We start from the raw sequence: 19,961 nt of genomic DNA on the forward strand, positions 1-19,961 counted from the left end.
GGCAGAGGAAGGCTACCCCGCAGGGGCCGTCGTGGTGCTGGGATTCCCTTTGGCCCTAGAATGGCCAGTGTTCAGAGGCCACGTACCCTGAACCCCCAAAGTTCTGAGGACTTAGTTGACTGGCTATCACAAGACACCCAATCTACTACACCATCCTTCTCCTCCTCTAGCTTAGCTTCGGGCACCTCTCATGCTACCACTTGCCCGCCTGCTGCCACCACCAACACTAGCACCACAGCAGCTTTAATTGATCCGTCAGAGGAGTTATTTACACATCAGTTTGAAGACATGAGTGATGCGCAACCATTATTGCCAGAGGATATAGTTAACAGGAATATGTCTCAGTCAGGCAGCATTACACACATGGACTTACGGTGTGGTGATGATGTTGTACCCGCTGCTGCTTCCTTTCTTGAGGTGTCAGATAGCGGTGAAGGTGTTGATGATGATGATGTGTCCGTGGATGCCACGTGGTTGCCCGCTAGAAGAGAAGAAGAGGGGGAAAGTTCAGATGGGGAGACAGAGAGGAGGAGGAGACGAGTTGGAAGCAGGGGGAGGTCATCGCAAGGAGCTAGTGGCACAGTCAGACAGCATGTATCGGCACCCGGGGTCAGCCAGGCGGGATGCCAATCAACGCATGCTGTTGCCACCACCAGAATGCCGTCATCGCAGAGCTCAGCAGTGTGGCATTTTTTTTTGTGTGTGTCTGCCTCTGACAACAGCGAGGCCATTTGCAACCTGTGCTAGAAGAAACTGAGTCGTGGGAAGTCCAACACCCACCTAGGCACAACTGCTTTGCGAAGACACATGATGTCACATCACAAATGCCTATGGGATCAACACGTCAGTACAAGCAGCACACAAAGTCAAAGCCGCCATCCTCCTCCTGATCCAGCATCTTCAGCCAGGTCAACCACTGCTGCCCTCCTTGCCCCCTCTCAACCATCCGCCTCTCCGTCTCTCGCCTTGAGCAGTTCCTGCTCATCTGCCCACAGTCAGGTGTTTGTCAAGGAGATGTTTGAGCGCAAGAAGACAATGTCTCAAAGTCCCCCCCTAGCCCAGTGTCTGACAGCTGGCTTGTCGGAACTGCTAGCCCGCCAGCTTTTACCATACAAGCTGGGGGAGTCTGAGGCCTTTTGAAAAATTTGTAGCCATTGGGACACCGCAGTGGAAGGTACCCGGACAAAATGTTTTTGCACAAAAGGCAATCCCCAACCTTTACTCCATTGTGCAAAAGGAAATTATGGCATGTCTGGCACACAGTGTGAGGGCAAGGGTCCATCTGACCACTGATACCTGGTCTGCAAAGCATGGTCAGGGCAGGAATATCACCTCCACTGCACATTAGGTAAACCTGGTGACGGCTGCCAAGCATGGAATGCGTGGATCTGCAGAGGAGTTGGTGACACCGCCACGACTTGCAGACAGGCCTGCTGCCACCTCCTCTACTCCTCCTACTCCATCCTCTTCCATAACTTCCTCGGCCGAGTCCTCTTCTACTGCTGCGTCTTGCTCCACATCACTGGCACCCCCCCAGCTCCCCAGGTGCTATACCACATCCCGGATACGGCAGTGTCACGCCATCTTGGGGTAGACTTGCCTCAAAGCGGAGAGTCACACCGCACAAGCGCTCCTGTCGGCCCTGAACGCACAGGTGGACCAGTGGCTGACTCTGCACCAACTGGAGATCGGCAAGGTGGTTTGTGACAACGGAACAAATTTGTTGGCAGCATTGAGGTTGGGCAAGTTGACACATGTGCCGTGCATGGCACATGTGTGTGATCTGATTGTCGCTTTGTGCTCAAGTACCCAGGCTTACAGGATGTCCTGAAGCAGTCCAGGAAGGTGTGTGGCCATTTCAGGCGTTCCTACACGGCCATGGCGCACTTGTCAGATATCCAGCAGCTAAACAACATGCCAGTGAGGCGCTTGATTTGCGACAGCCCGACACGTTGGAATTCAACACTCCTAATGTTCGACCGCCTGCTCCAACAAGAAAAAGCCGTCAACGAATATTTGTATGACTGGGGTGCTAGGACATCATCTGCGGAGCTGGGAATTTTTTTGCCACGTTACTGGAGGCTCATGTGCAATGCCTGTAGGCTCATGCGTCCTTTTGAGAAGGTGACAAACCTGGTCAGTTGCACTGAAGGCACCATCAGCAACATCATACCGTTTGTTTTCTTCCTGGAGCGTGCCCTGCGAAGAGTGCTGGATCAGGCAGTAGATGAGCATGAAGAGGAAGAGTTGTGGACACCATCACCACCAGAAACTTATCAGCTTCGCTTGCCGGACCTTGTGGACACCATCACCACCTGAAACTTATCAGCATCACTTGCTGGACCTGCGGCAACGCTGGAAGAGGATTGTGATACCTTCCCTGACATCACTGAGGACGAGGAACGGGACATGAGTAGCTCGGCATCCGTCCTTGTGCAAATGGGGTCTTTCATGCTGTCGTGCCTGTTGAGGGACCCCCGTATAAAAAGGATGAAGGAGAACGACCTGTACTGGATGTTCATGCTACTAAACATAAAGTGCCTGACAGGGATCTAACAGGGGAAGAGGTGAAAGTAATCCTCCTCCTCCTCCCACGAACACGCCGGCAAGGACAGGATGCTGTACAGACATGCTGTTGATGGAGGACATGCAGAGCTTTTTAAGTCCCACGCATCGCCACAGCCCTTCGGGGTCCACCATCAGAGAACGACTTGACCGACAGGTAGCAGACTACCTGGCCTTAACCGCAGATATCGACACTCTGAGGAGCGATGAACCCCTTGACTACTGGGTGTGCCGGCTTGACCTGTGGCCTGAGCTATCCCAATTTGCGCTCGAACTTCTGGCCTGTCCCGCTTCAAGTGTCCTGTCAGAAAGGACCTTCAGTGCAGCAGGAGGTATTGTCACTGAGAAGAGGAGTCGCCTTGGTCAAAAAAGTCTGGATTACATCACCTTTCTAAAGATGCAAATAAAAAAGAAAGAGAAGCGCTCCATAGTGTATTAACCGGGCAAGTTGATATTCACAGTGGTTTACTGGAAGCGCTTACCCGGTAAGTTGTGCTAGTATACCAGGCACAACACTGTTAAGAGTTTCCAAAATGCAGCCAGTCCCGCCACTACATAGGTGTAACGAATACAGCAACCTCCAAATACTCCCAAGGGACTTCAATAGGCGCAGAAAGGATGAGGAGATGCATAAGCAATATAATTTATTTGCAGAACAACGCGTTTCGATGCCAGGACGGGCATCTTTCTCAAGTTCATAGCAAATGTTAACAAAGGAACATATTTATACAAAAAAACAAACAAAAAAGTAATCAACTCACAGTGGGTGATTGCTCCGTCTGTGCCAAACCGTAAGTGGTCATCAGAATAACGGCGCACAGACGGAAGTGATGAAACGGGCTACAATACAGACAACATAAGGTAAGTGTATATAAAAAAGTGTATATATTTGATTTTTACAGCAATTGATTTATGTATATTTTTTTATATTCATATTTTTATATACACTTACCTTATGTTGTCTGTATTGTAGCCCGTTTCATCACTTCCCAAAGGCTGTCTGGGCATGCTGGGAGTTGTAGTTTTACACCAATTGGTGACTCCCTGTTTGGGTAGACATTGCATCATGGGTGCTCTCCCCAGCGGACAGCGCCAAAAATGTCATAACCAATTTTTTGTGTTTTTTTTCTTCTCGTTTCAGATTCGTGTATGCAGAGGATTACTGCGGATTCGATGGATTACGGCGGATTATTTATTTTTTCTTTTAATAAAATTTTTAACGAGGGCTGTGGGGGAGTGTTTTTTTAAATTAAATAATTTTTCCAATGTGTTGTGTTTTTTTTTAATTTAACTTTCAGGCTTAGTAGTGGAAGCTGGTCTTATTGACTGTATCCATTACTAAGTCAGGGCTTAGTGCTAGCCCCAAAAACAGCTAGCGCTAACCCCCAATTATTATCCTGGTACCCACCGCCACAGAGGTGCTGGTAAGAGCCGGTACAAACAGGCCCGGAGCATCAAAAATGGCGCTCCTGGGCCTAGGCGGTAACAGGCTGGCGTTATTCAGGCTGGGGAGGGCCAGTAACAATGGTCCTCGGCCACCCTGGTAACGTCAGGCTGCTGCTGTTTGGTTGGTATTGTGCTGAGAATGAAAATACGGGGAACCCTATATGTTTTTTTATTTAAATTTAAATAAATTAATTAAAAAAAACGCATAGGGTTCCCCGTATTTTCATTCTCAGCACAATACCAACCAAACAGCAACAGCCTGACGTTACCAGGGTGGGCGAGGACCATTGTTATTGGCCCTCCCCAGCCCAAATAACGCCAGCCTTTTACCGCCTAGGCCCAGGAGCACCATTTTTGACGCTCCCGGCCTGTTGGTACCGGCTCTTCCCGGCACCCCTGTGGCGGTGGGTACCGGGGTAATAATTGGGGGTTAGCGCTAGCTGTTTTTGGGGCTAGCACTAAGCCCTGGCTTAGTAATGGATTCAGTAATGGAGACGAGCTTCCACTACTAAGCCTGAAAATTAAATTTAAAAAAAAAACACAACACATTGGAAAAATTATTTTATTTAAAAAAACACTCCCCCACAGCCCTCGTTAACCATTTTATTAAAAGAAAAAAAACATAATCCGCCGTAATCCATCAAATCAGCAGTAATCCTCTGCATACACGGATCTGAAACGAGAAGAAAAAAACACAAAAAATTGGTTATGACATTTTTTGTGCCGTCCGCTGGGGAGAGCACCCATGATGCAATGTGTACCCAAACAGGAAGCCACCAATTGGTGCAAAACTACAACTCCCAGCATGCCCAGACAGCCTTTGGCTGTCTGGGCATGCTGGGAGTTGTAATTTAGCAACACTGGAGTCTCCCTGTCTGGGTAGACACTGCCAGAAGGGTCTGTTCACATTATACAAAACGGACAATGTGACCAGAGCTTCAGATTAACTAGCCTTGTTCCCTTCTGTAGCTCTGTCCCTAATGACATCATCACTAGGGGGCGGAGCTACACGGACCTGCCCGGTACTCGAGGGAAGTAAGCGGACTTCGTCTTCTGTATACACTATATACAGCTATCTATAGATAGCTGTATATAGTGTATACCGCCCAAAGGGTTAACCTACACTGTTCAGCAGTGTAATTTAACTCTTTCCTTGCTGGGCTTGTGCATAGCGCACAGCTCAGCAAGGGGTTAAGTGAGCCAGCAATGTTTATACTGTATACACATTGCAAGCTCACTGTAAGTTCTTGCTGGGCAGTAGATATACGATGTATACCTACGGCTCAGCGTCAGCTGTTCTCCTGGCTCTGTAGCCTTGAGAACAGCTGATCCCAACAGTCACTTCAGGAGGATCGCAGCGGGTGTCAGGAGGAGTGACATCCGCTGGGATCTGTCCCTTACTGCAGGTACTAATACTCCCAACAAGGAACACACTCTGCTCCATGCTGGGAGCTGTAGTACCTGCATTAATAGACATATTGCAGTGAGTGTAAGTGTGAGTGAGAGTAAAGGAAAGATCACTGTGGGTATCACTCCTGACACCCGCGGTGATGCTCCTGTATAATGTATGGATGCGGCGGCTGCTCTCCTATAGTCCCCTGCACGGCCGTATATATACACATATTCCTATTTCTCACAGAGAGCTGTGATTGGCTGGAACCATATGGCCAATCACAGCTCTGCGGGAAATATGAATATGTGTATATATACGTGAGTGCAGGAGACCATAGAAGAGCTGCCGCCGCATCTATACAAGAGGATCGCAAGGGACCCCGCAGATCTGTCAATTAGTACAGGTAACTACTACTCCCATCATGGAAGAGTGTGTTCCATGCTGGGAGTAGTAGTACTACCTAAAAAAATTTAAAAAAAAAAGTGAAAAACACGCACACAATACATTTTTATTATTGTCGGCTACATTTTTTGTGCTTTACCCGCTCACATAAATTGATCCTTGTTTAAAAATTAATAAACATTTCATAATAAAAAAGATACATTTCGTTAGATACAATTTTTTCCATCACTACTGTATCTTTTTTATTATGATTTTTTTATCGTACCCTACGAAAATTTAATAAAATAGGTATCTCCATTATTTTTTAGGATCGCTGAAGTCCAAAAAAGAATAAAAAGATTTACTGAATGTACCCGAATACCGAATGTATCCGAAAAATCTAAGTTTATCTGTATTCTTTCTATTATTTTTGTTATTAGAATGAATTATTTACGTTCGTTTACAGACAATGAATGCATTCGTTATTTACCGCATGCATTCGGTAAATAACGAATGCATTCGTTATTTTGCTTTTCGTATTATCGTGGCTATTCGGGAATGTTCAAAATATGTTTTCGTGCATTCGGATCGGTACAAATGCCCAAAAACTGTAAAATTCGGTAAATTAGACATTTATGCCGAACCGAATTGCACATGTCTAGTCTCTTCTAACCCTATCGCACACTTTTTGAGGTTAGCAGTTTACCTGGCCTAAGGGATTCTACCACTGCCTGCACTTTTGGACGGTGACTTTCCCAGTCTGTACTGTGAATGATGATATCGTCCAGATAGGGTAAGGCATACTGACGATGTGGCCAGAGTACTAAATCCATTAGCCTTTGAAACAAAGCAGGAGCGCCATGTAGGCCAAAGGGTAACTAAAATAAACCTTCTGGTGTGACAAAGGCTGTTTTCTCTTTGACAGCCTCCGTCAAGGGTACCTGCTAGTACCCTTTTATGAGGTCCAAAACAGAAAAATACAGAGCCAGTCCTAGCCATTCAATAAGCTCATCAACTCGGGGCATGAGATATGCATCAAACTTGGAAACCTTATGAAGTTTGCGGAAATCATTACAGAACCGCAACATACCATCTGGCTTGGGTATAAAGACTATCGGACTGGCCCACTCCCTCTTCAACTCCTCGATGACATCCAATTTAACATCTGTTGTACTTCTTCTGAGATGGTGTGTCGGCGCGACTCAGGTACCCGTTATGCTTTCAACCGTATTTTTACCTGGGTTCCTTGACAATGTAATGACGGATGACAGAAGTATGTCCAGGAAGGTCTTAAAACACATCAGTGTTCCTACTGATGAACTCCCTGGCCTCCTGAGTTTGTGCAGGGGAAAGGCTGTCAGCAATTTTCACTGTGGCAACTGCTTCCTTCGCACCAGACTGAGGGACGGGAATCTCCACCCCTAACAAACCTGGCCGGGGGCTGTCATCCACACTAGTCTCCCTATCTTTCCAAGGTTTCAACAAATTTACATGGTACACTTGCTCTGGCTTCCTCCGCCCGGGTTGGTGTACCCTGTACGTCACCTCCCCTACCTTTTAGATCACTTGGTAGGGACCTTGCCACCCAGCCAGAAACTTACTGTTGACCGTTGGCACCAGAACCAAAACCCGATCCCCGGGTTAAAATTCTGAACCCAAGCCTGGAGATTATAGACTCTACTCTGGGCTCACTGAGCTGCCTCCATATGTTCCCTAAGGGCCACACTGTTTCTATCCGCTCTTGCAACTGAGTGACCTACTCAACCACACTTTTGTGCGGCGTGGGCTGTTGTTCCCATGCCTCTTTGGCTATGTCTAACAGACCATGTGGATGTCTGCCGTACAGCAGTTCAAAGGGCAAGAACCCAGTAGAGGCCTGGGGCACTTCTCGCACTGCAAACAAGAGATAGGGTAGCAAAAGATCCCAATTCTTCCCATCTCTAGCCACCACCCGCTTTAACATATTTTTTTATGTTTGATTAAAGCTTTCTACCAGGCCGTCCGTCTGCGAGTGGTAAATGGAGGTCAGTAGCTTTTTTACCTGCAGTAACTTACTGAGCTCTTTCATTACCTTTGAATTAAACGGGGTGCCCTGGTCAGTCAACATCTCTTTAAGTAAGCCCATTCGGGAAAACATCTCCATTAGCTCCTTAGCTATGAGTTTGGCCGAGGTATGTCGCAGAGGTAGTGCCTCGGGATACCCCGTTGCATAGTCCAGGACTACCAGAATGTGTTGGTGCCCCCTTGCGGATTTAGGCAACGGGCCTACAAGGTCCATAGCGATCCGTTCAAATGGGACCTCGATAATCGGGAGGGGGACCAGGGGACTACGGTAATATGGCTGGGGGCTAGTTATTTGGCATGTTGGGCAAGATTCACAATACCTTTCGACCTCCTTATACACACTGGGCCAGTAAAAATTCTGCAAAATTCGGTCTTGCATCTTCTGCTGACCCAGGTGCCCCCCAAAACTTGTTGGTGGGCTAATTCTAACTCAAGCCTCCGATATGCTTTAGGCCCCACCAATTGTTCCACACTCTCACCCCATACGTGGTTTACCGGGTACAGGATCCCTTGGTGGACCACAAAACGGGGATATACAGTCTAGACTTATGGTTGTTGTGGTGCACCTTCAACAATTACTACATTTTCCCAGGCCTGAGATAGGTGGGTAAATCCTGGGTTTCCCCGCCCCCTCCCGCAGTTTCATGGTGGCCTCGAATATCTCCACCAGGTCCACCATCCCTAGTGCATTGCCAGGGGTACCTGGCCAATCCAGCTTTGGAGGGAATGAGGCAAAGCCCTCCAGAATGTATCAGCCAGGAGATGGTCCAGCATAGCGTGGGGACTTAGTACATCTGGCTGCAGCTATTTGTGCAGGCGGTGCAACAGATTATAATACTGCGGCCTGGTAGGCTCAGCCAGCTTTTATTCCCATTCATGAACCCGTTGGGCCTGAACCAACACATTCACCCCCAGTGTTGCAAAGATCTCACCCTTGACGACCTCGTAGTCAACAGCCTGGTTGTTGGGCAAGTTAAATTATGCCTGCTGGGGTCCAGATGTCAGGAACGGAGTGATGATCTCGACCCACTGTCCTTGGGGTAACTTCTCCCTTGTGGCCACTTTCTCAAAGACCGCCAGGTAGGTCTCGACATCATCCGAGCGGGTCATCTTGGGGATCGCCATCTGTACAGCTCTTCGGGCGTCAGGGGCATTCAGGGTTGTCACTGCTGCTTGTAGCGCCATTACATGCTGTAGTAACAGCTGGTTAGTTTCCTGCAGGTGCTTGTTGGACTCCCGCTGTTGCAAGTTGGCCTCCATGAGCACTTTTATAACAACCTCCATTTTGGCAACATTGCGGTCACTGGAACACTGCTTTGCCTTGACTCACTGGAGACAAGTCACTTGTCGGCAGGATCGTTGGCCCAGCAACAATTCCGATGGGTTATCCCAGGCTTGGTTCTTAGCAACAGCATGCTGCAACTCAATCGCTGACCTCACTGCGTTGCCCGCATCCTCCACCAAATGTGATGAATCACTCTTGCAGACAGGTGGGTGCGGTTGCAGTATAGAGGCACGGAAACAGGACTTTTCAAATCAAAGTTCAGTATTTTATTCACACTTGGCAAACAGCAAACAGTCTTAAATGCAGATCAAATAAAAAGTAACAAAAGTTCACCTGAATTCCTTAAGTGTTTGTTCACACCTGAGTCCATGCCATGCGGCATCAAACAAGTCTTTTCCAAGCCTCCAGGCACTCTGCTCACCAGTTTCCACACTCCACAAGGAAGATCTCAAAACTCAGCTCTCCGGCAGTGTGAGCTGCAACATGCAAATCCCCCTCAGCTGGTGGAGCAGCCTGCCTTTAAGGCCAACAAAAGGTGGCCTGGATTGTGGGGAATGGCCCCCACCCAACACTTGACCATTCCCATTAAGAGCCATCCTGGATTGGCTTTCCAGCCATACTACAGCAACAGTAGTATGCATCGCAGCACAGACACTGTACAATTAGCGGCTCTTACTTTTACGTCCTTTGTATGACCACGAGCATCGGAGCGGTGCTCGCATCGTACTCTGCAGGTTCCAGCTGCAATAACGCGGATGTTCGCCATTAACACCTCAGATGCCATGATCAATACAGATCACAGCATCTGCGGCAATTCGCATGTTAAAATGCTTCTTGGTACTGTTTCTTGGTACTGTTTGCTCTGTTGGATAGCAACCATTGTACTTTTACTATTACCATGCACTTATGCACTTTATTGATCATCTTTATGTGGTGCCATGTTTACATTGTTTGATGCCTTGATGCAGCTGCTTCTCAGCTATTAGGCTGATCCTTATGTGTGTAGCCCCTATTTCAGTCGATCCTCTTGCACCTTTTTATGATATCATGCTTTTATGTGATTTTAAGTGTTTGTCATTTTTGAGCATATGTGTTTAATAAAAATTATTTTAGCATCATTAATTTGTTCGCTATACGCTCCTTTTTTCTTGTAATATTTAATTTTTTTTTTATAAAAAGTGATCTAAAAGTTATATATATGCAAATGTGGTATCATTGAAAAAGGAGCTCTCATACCACCCTTGTAAATGAAAAATTAATAGGTGGTCAAAATAGGGCGATTTTATATTACTGATTTTGTACAAAAAGTTTGAGATTTTTTTTAAGCGGTACAAAAATAGAAAAGTACAGTGTGAAAACAAAACCCTCCAAAGTGTGCAAAATTGTTGTTTTCATTTCAATTTCCTCCCTAAAAAAATATTCTTTGGTTTCGCCATACATTTTTTGGTAAAATGAGAGGTTTCATTACAAAGTACAATTGGTCATGCAAAAAAAAAAAGCCCTTATATGGGTCTGTAGATGGAAATATAAAAGAGTTACGGATTTCAGAAGGCGAGGAAGAAAAAACAAAAACGCAAAAATAAAATTGGCCTGGTCCTTAAGGTCAAAATGTGCTGGGTCCTTAAGGGGTTAATGCAGCTATTCAGGTAAAGTGCCATGTGTAATATAAATACAAAGTGTTAAGTACAAAGTGCATATCAAAGAACAATAAAGTGCTTACAACAGGTACATACAGCCTGAGCCAAACCGGATCCTGGACATCATGCCTCAACCGCACCTGATGCGTTTCACAAATTGCTTTATCGAATATATATATATATATATATACAGCCATTATTGTCTTAACCTTGGCAACAAAAGTGAATACACTCCTAAGTGGAAATGGCTAAATTAGGCCCAAAGTGTCAATATTTTGTGTAGCCACCATTTTTTTCCGCCTTAAGCCTCTTGGACATGGGGTTGACCGGAGTTTCATGGGTTGCCACTGGAGTCCTCTTCCACACCTCCATGATAGCATCATGATGCTGGTGGATATTAGAGACCTTGCGCTCCCCCACCATCCATTTGAGGATGCCCCACAGATGCTCAATAGGGTTTAGGTCTGGAGACATGATTGGCTAGTCCATATTAATGGCTGTGTTGGGTTATTTTAAGGGGACACAACATTAAACAGTGTTATACAGGCTGTACACTCACTACTTTACATTGTAGCTGAGGGCCATTTCTTCTGTGTTGTCACATGAAAAGATACAATAAAATATTTACAAAAATGTGAGGGGTGTACTCATCTATGTGAGATACTATATATGTGCTGGAATCTGTACTATAAAAGTTAGTTACTTTGTACAGACCAAACTATAGAACCTGTAGAACATACAAAACCACTAAGTTTGTAAGTAAATTTTAATCTCTTAGAATCTGAAGAAGAGCAATAGCCACTATAGCTTCACAATTATGGAAATATCTGCTGTAACATGTGTCTCATTGCTACTTAGTGGTGAGTCCTGCTCTCCTATTGTACAGCAAGGATTCTTCAGTGTATATCCCTGGTAGAAAACTAAATCAAGGGGCCAATGTCAGTTTTTCAAGGGGATAAACAAAGAATGGAATAAGCAAGCAGCACAAATTAATCCTTTGCCTGAAAAAGAGCATCACAGAATCGATTCATCTACTCTGTAAATCTCCTAGAAAGTCTCTGCTTTAGCACCATGGAGTTGTACACATTTTCTACTTTATAGTGAATGAGGTCAGCAACATACATACAAGGAAGAAAGTATTGTCGTGTAAGACAATACTACATTACCAACTACTAAAGGACTGGATATTGCATGAGAGCACTAAGAGACATTTACAAAAACTGTTTAGGTACACCTTTTGCAACCAAAACATATTATTTTGTGCAATTTAGAAGGAAATGAACCTTAAGGGCTTTGTTCCCATGGTTGTAATGTGGCTGCATTTTTAAAGCCCATATAACGGCAACATATCAGGACCATGAAAGTGGTGGATAAAATCCAGGAAAACAGGAATTACCATATGGCGCTTTTTCTCCTAGGACAGATGCAGACAGCAGTCCATATGAAAGGTTAATGGATTCTTTATTGTGCAACTTCAAGTTTCGAGCTTGTGCTGAACTCTTCGTCAGGCATATGATACATAACATTAAAAACAAGTGATTTAAAAGCCCGGGGAAGGAACATCTTCTGGGTCACCAGGTCATTGCAATTTAAATAAATAATTAAATACCGTGTTTTAAACGTAATAAAATTTAACAAATATCGATGTACATGTAAAACAAGGTTAAACTGGATTACATGTATGTGGCAGATCTTAAAATAAGGGGCTTTAAAGACACTATATAGTGTGTTGCCCATGTCAGCCACCTCTCGATGAATGAACTCCAGAGCGAGGCTGGGTAAACAAACAAACTAGAGTAGGGTTACATTCGCTATATTGTGGCTGCCGGCAAATGTAAAAACTCCCATGCTGTGTGGGTGTGTGTTGAAAGACATACGCAAACCTATCAGGCAGTAACACTACTCTAGTTTGCTTGTTTACCCAGCCTCGCTCTGGAGTTCATTCATTGTACTAAATGCACAGGGCATCAAGGGAAGCCAGAAAGACCAGAAAGTTACCAAAGAGGTTAACCAGAGGCAAGCAAGAAAGTAAAAACCAAGAGGGTAGGGTAGAAGCAGAGCAGCCAAGGGTCAACCCACTAAGGTAGCGAAATACAAAAACAGAAGGCAACAGAATGATCATGAAACAGGCAAAAGGTAAGGTCAATGTAGAAAATAAGGAAGTGTCGAGAATATTTACTATCACAGGCAACTCAGCCATTTAACTGCCTATTTAAATCTTCTGCAGCCGGGAGGTGTGAGCACCTTCACCACAGTTGATTGACATGGCGCTCCTTTCTCTTGATAGGCTTGGTCCACTACATCATACAGTCATGAATGGTCCTGCAATTTGCAGGGCTGTCGTCAGGACGAAGGGAGACAAGCTGACCATGGCAAGTGAGGACTGGAGACGACACCAGGGCATTATACTTTCTATAGCTACACGCCTGAATAGACAAGTGGTGACCAAACAAAAATAGATTGTAATTTACCACTAGGCCCCTGACCAACCGGAAGTAAACCTTGCTGCCTGAATGTTTCATCATGCCTGACATCAGCTTTTTCTAGAGTAGTTATTTTCACTAAAATGCTAAATATCTTCTGTTGTATTCTTTGCATCCCCTGGCAGGTTATTTACCTCTAGTTCCCCATAATATGGATCCTATAGTAAAGGGCCACTTCTGATATAAGCATTTGAAAATGTATAACTGATTACTTGATTAAATAAAAAACAAAAATAATAATAAAAAAAATGCATTGCATCTCTACTCAGAGTCCCATTGTCTAATTTTACATATTGTTGAATAAAAATTCAATGTGACAAATAATAAAATAAAATGGATATCTGCAGGAAGGCACATACTTCTAGGACTGTACAGATTCCTTCATGAAAGTGTCATCTGTGCTGGCAATTCTTCATTTCAGGGGTGAATTTATGAATCAATGGGTGACAGCAGTTGATTTGTGAATCCACATTTGGAGAGCGATGGCCGGCTATACATTACAATGAAGCTTGCTTATACTCACACTATCATAATCATAAGGAGAGAAAAATACCATTAGGACAGAGACAATTTATTGCTGCTCCACAAAGGAAATCATCTTATTTTAAAATGTCATAAATTGTAGGTAGGAAATTACTTGCAGTCATGAATGTGGATTTATATTTTAAATATTTCTTAATGCAATGTTAAGAGGCAGCAATCTCACATTTACCTGTAATGCAATCACCTCTTTAGGGTCAGTTTGGCTAATAAGTCCATCTGTGCTTATCTAAATTGTAGGTATAAAATCAGAGATTAAAAATAGAAGGGATGATTCATATCCCATATGAAAGACAAAATGAAAATAAAATCGCTCACTAAAACTGGATCATGTCACATAGCGGGATAACGGAATGAGGGCTGTGTGTCAGGCTTCTGCCTTCTATGTGTGGATTCTCTCTCTCTTTAGCTTTGGAGCACATTGTGCAGCCCTTTAATCTGCAATATCTATCCTTGCTAGTCCTTGAACCTGTGCAGGAATGTGCTGTTGTATTATCTCAGTTCTTTCTATTGAATGTATTGACATTGTTTAAAGGAGGATCCATTAGCAAGACACATCTAATGGAAAGTAATGGAAAGTAAATGAAACTCAATATAAGGGTGGTTTTGCATAACTGTTATATGGCAACACTTTGGGGTCTTAGACCACTATACAAAAAGGCTGTAGTCACAACCATAGGTGCAATTTAAAGCTCCTGAACCCCAATGTAAGATCTGGCATAGTTCCCCCATGTACCACATGCTTTTTTTTATTGCACTAAAAGGCTGTAGGGTCATAGTGCATCTAATACTTCTGATCATATCAGGGCCTTATTTCCAAAGAGGCAAAGTTCTATCTAGGTCTTACTCACAGATTCTCTCTCCTGCGCCAAGTACCTATTTATACACATTGGCACGCTGGGAAACCGGATTTCCTCTCTGCCGCAACTCTTTTGCTCTCCTCTGTGGAAACACCTGGTTGACATAGCAACTGGTGCTTTCTTCTGATGTCACCCAGTTCCTTATTCTAACCTCGACCTAAACTTCTACCCTTTGTTATGGTCCTATGACTCCTATCATATAATTTCTATATGTTGCTTTGTTCAGGTGTCTATAGTCTTGATAAGAATGCCTGGCCTATCTTCTGGATATGGCTCCATCTTATTCTATAGTTTGTTGCACCCTGATTGCCATTCTTTGGACCACCCTTGACCACTTCCATGTCCTTGACTTCACTTCAAGTTCTTTCCCTGCCGTGCACATCCCTCTAAATGGTTAATATTCTCGGGACTGTGACCTGGGGATTGGACAAAAAAAAATCATGTAACCTTATCATATGATGGTTAAGGGCGAAAATCTGGTAGATTCCTTTGACTTCTTTTGAAGTCTAGCCAGAACCAAATTGATTTTGACTTACTCTGGTGAGTAATGTACTACAAGACTAGTCTTCTTCCAAAGAGGATGTTACTGGCTGCCCTGATTTTGTACTTATATAGTCTGATTAAGGCAAGAGGGCATGTTTCCATCCTCTACCACATCGACACATGTCTTATTAGATCAGATAGACCTACATGGAGACTTTCTGAAGCTCAGTTTTGCAGCATGCATGCCTTCTCCCTACCCCACCCTCCGTGGTCTGCATGCTTAATGTACAGGGCTTAGCTACCAGCATTAAACCCTGTACTTCAATCAATCAAAGCATATTCGAGTGGTAGAGGAAGGAGGTGCATCATGTGGCTTGGCAATGTATGCTTGACATTTGTGCATGATATAGACGCATTCCTTTACTCTTAGCTAAAAAGGTACAGATGCACTACAAATCAGTAAATTGAGTTGCATACAATATTTTGTACTGCCACTGTCTGGATAGTAGATAGTTAAAATTAATCAGTATGTTAAAGAAAGTCTCTTGTTGTAACCATTCATCTTGGTAGTAGGGTGTAATATGGCCACTGTATGGAAGTGTTATTGTTTAGTGGTAGTATACACTTGTCCCTAATTGAAAAACCAATGCCTATTCTTGATATAGCAATTAAAAGGCTGTTTATTATACATGTTTGCTTCTTGCATTGATGTTGTTTAGGTATTTATATGACTGCCAAGAAACATGACCAAATAAAGTAACATTTCTTAGTTATATTTAAATGTTGTAAAATAAATGTATCCATGATATTCTTCTCCATAAAATTCAGAAATGTAAAATGTACAAAAACACAAGAGCAAAAAAGGACGCAAGTTTAAAGTCAATTTTTGCCTTATTATGTTGTCACTGATAGGAGAGATATTTTTATTGCCTCTCTATCAAATGAAACTATTCATCCACACATGATAGTCAAACCTTCACTTCACAGGATGAATCATGTCTGTCAAACTAGTGGATTTTATAGGCCTTATCTCCTTGGCTAAGAGGGTGAATGCTTATAAAGCTGACAAGATCCAGATAGAGGAGCATAAAGGACAGAAGGCTATCAACTAAGGTAAGAGCTTTCAGAAACTCCCACATGTTACTGAAAAAGTGCAATGAGTTCTGCTGTAGAGAATGGCATAAAGAAATCTGTCCACATTCAAATAAAGGCTTACTAAAATATGGAAGGCACACTACTTTAAAGGACCATAAAACACAAATGAATCTCTAAAGAACCTATGAGAATGCAGAACACAATATACAACAAACATTATTAAAAAGGGTTGATAAAGATCACAAAAGCATTATTGTTTCCTTCCCGAAACAGTGACACTCTGGTCTTTGAACTTTGTCTGATATTGCAACTTAGCCACATTAAAGTGAAAAGGGATGAGCTGCAGTATCAAATGGAGCCAAAGGGAAAGAGTTGTAGCTTTCAGGCGATTGCCTTTTAACACTGGTCCTGGAGCTGAAATACACAAAAAGTTCATTAAAAGTCTCCAAAGTACTTGCGTATCCTGGTACTTTCGGAGATGTAAGAGAGACTCAGGTGTCTTATCCCATTGTGTATGTGGCCAAGGATCAGAGAAAACTTCACCATGCCATTGTTTGTCCACTGTGCATGTCCATAGCTGACTATCTGGGAATGGTGCACAGACAACAAACAGAGGACAAAAAACCTCACTAAGTAAAAATAAATATCTATGTTGAATTAGTAACTAATTTGAATGATTCCACATATGTTCGTGTTCAGACTGGGAGAAAACAAATTAACCCGGCTTAGAACAGTGTCACCTACAAATCCATATATCCATGTCTGGTTTTCCGCAGGATTTTATTGTGATGTAATGCACCATGTGACCTTGTATTTGGTTATTTTATCTGCATGTTGTATTGGAAATTCAGTCTACAATTAAGCCCCTGATGGTGCAAAATGTGCCAGACGTTCCCATCTGTATTGTGACTCCTTGCCATGAAAAATAAAGCAGGTTTTAAACTGCACTTCCAGCTCCGGACATCTTCTTTGTTTTATGTCAGGCCCAAGGCCTGATTATGGAAACATACATGTGTTTTATAAGACATGGGTGAGGGGTCATTTAGACGGTGTATCCTTTGTTTTTTGTGTATTGCATTTATTTGGGGGGTCTGGCTGTTTGTTTGTATCTCCTTTGAAGTCATGCACTCTGGTCTCATCATATAATCAAAGAGATAAGGGGCCAGGAAGAGAGAAGACCCCCTGGTGGGATCAGAGGGGAGGGGGGGATGGAGTCTCCCTTCAAAAAGGCAGATATATAATATTTAACAATGCTAGACTCAGGGTGTTCACTGCTGTGCAACAAGCTGACAAGACCATCCTAAGAACAGCTGGAACTCACTCTCATGGATTGCTATATCACCATGCTGTAAGAACTTCATCTTTTGTTTTCTGAACTTGTCTTGCTAAACTCTTTTATATATTTTTATACCTGTATGTCATTTGTTTCTGTATTTTTATATAGTCAGCACTGTGATACCTTTTATCAGATAAAATGTTTAATTAATCAGCTCTGGTCTTTGATCTCTAAATATATGAGCTCACTTTTCTGAAGGCAGCTCTGTTGGAAACGTTTATCTAAGGGTTAATTTGGTGACTTGCTGGGACTAGTAGTGTATACCCAGAGGTCTGGTGGCCTTAACCCTTGCACCATCACACTCTCTCTAGCGTCTTAGCTGGACCGATAGGGTGTGATCGTGACAGTTTACACGAGTGAAGACGGGCCAGGACGTGGTTCGACAGCGCTGGTGTGCATCCCAGGTCATAAGTGGATGAGTGGACAGTGCTACTTTTCATAAAAACTCAATAAAGGTGGAGTCACCAGGCTGAGGCTTTTATTCTAGATTATTCACAAACATAGATGTAAAAAAAACGCCTTTAAAATCAGAAAATTAATTGGCCTTGCAGATTTTATGGTCAGACCCTGGGTTTTGTCCTGTTCCTATGGGAAGGACAGGCACCATTTCTGTGAAGACGCTGCCTGGTTTTATTTTATCACATATAGTCCTTATTTTTAAGGAGTGCATAGTAGTATTTGTGGCATTCCGCTGCGGAACACACATGTCCACCTGCCCTGTCAGGTGGATGTCACTTTAACATGTCTGCTCCGGGCCTAATGCTCAAGTTTATATGTATTATTTCATTATTTATTGCACTGTGATGTCTATTGTTAAATAGTGTTAATCTTGTCTGTGCAGGAGGATGCACAGAGAACCAAATGATTGCTTTGGCCAATCAGAGCTTCTTCCCTGCTCCCCCTGTCTGTCTAGACGAGGAGGAGCTAATCAGTTGAAAGGAGTTTGGAGTGAGAGATAAGAGTGAGTGGAGGTCTTCTCCAAACCTCTGCTGTGCGACCTGTACCTCACCACATGAGGACAGGCCTAAGAGACACAGTTGCTGCAACTATCTTTGTTCCTGAGTGAAATTACCATTCACAGGATCCCTCCAACCAGGTTGTCCATCAATCCACTCTATCCAGTCAATTTCAGACACAAGTCTGCTGTAGGGAGAAAAGTCAGTAAACCGACAGGCCTCAGTAGCAAAAGAAGAGGATAAAGAAAGTAAAAGCCTCAGGCAGCTCTGATCCATACAGGTCCACCCTGATGGTAAGCCCTTACACCGGATTCCACAAGTGAAATGCAGAGTTAGTGATTGTCAGCTCTAAAGTCAAGTCAAGCTTAAAGGGTACTCCAATGGAAAAAAAAAGAGTACTCTGTAGAATACAGCAGCTAATAAGTATACTTATTAGCTGCTGTATTCTACAGAGAACTCTTTTCTTTTTGAATTTATTCTCTGTCTGACCACAGTGCTCTCTGCTGACACCTCTGTCCATTTCAGGAACTATCTAGAGCAGGAGAGGTTTGCTATGGGGATTTTCTCCTGCTCTTGACAGTTCCTGAAATGGAAAAAATTAAGAACTTCTTCTGTAATATACAACAGCTAATAAGTACTAGAAGGATTAAGATTTTTAAATAGAAGTAATTTACAAATCTGCTTAACTTTCTGGCATCAGTTGATTTGGAAAAAGAAATTTCCACTGATGTACCCCTTTAAGTCAGTCAAGTTCCAGTCAGCAACTCAGTCTGTCCAATTCAAGTTCAGACCAGTCTCAGCTAAATTTAAAGAGTAGCTCCCAGAATCTATATTTTTTTTCTGTTGCTACCTATTGTTAAACTATCCCTAACCCCCTACCTGCCTTTAAATTTTTTTTGCTACCTTATAAAGAGCTGATCTTCTGCTCGTCTCCCTAGCTCTGCCGGAAGCCGGCTTCCCCAGCGGACGCAACATCACTGACGCCTGCTGGGCGCCAACTTCCTCTCTCAGCTCATCTATGCTGAGCTCCTGTCGGGAGCGCGCATAGATGGGGGGGGGGGGCAATAGCACGGCAGGCTGCTCCGGGGGTCTCATCTAGGCGATATCCAGGAAGGAGGAGTACAGGAGCATTGCCCGCCTGCCGTGCTCAAAGTACTGGTAAGTGAAATAAGACCTCACTTACCCATACCGGACATGTACAGTCCTGGAACATCAGCGCAGCACTGAGATTCAGTGCTGCGTTGCCTCCAGACTGTACATGCTGGGGGCAGGCAGCCAATAAGGCAGCTCACAGGCCAGGAAGCCAAAGAGCGCAGCCCCGGCGTTCACAGCGCTCACTCCCGCCTGTCTGATTGACAGGCAGGGAGCGAGCGAAGACTGACTGAATTAGGACTGAATGCCCAGCCGCCATCGGTCCTAATTCAGTCGTGACGTCAC

The sequence above is a fragment of the Hyla sarda genome, chromosome 6, assembly GCF_029499605.1.
Source record: "Hyla sarda isolate aHylSar1 chromosome 6, aHylSar1.hap1, whole genome shotgun sequence".
Taxonomy (NCBI): domain Eukaryota; kingdom Metazoa; phylum Chordata; class Amphibia; order Anura; family Hylidae; genus Hyla; species Hyla sarda.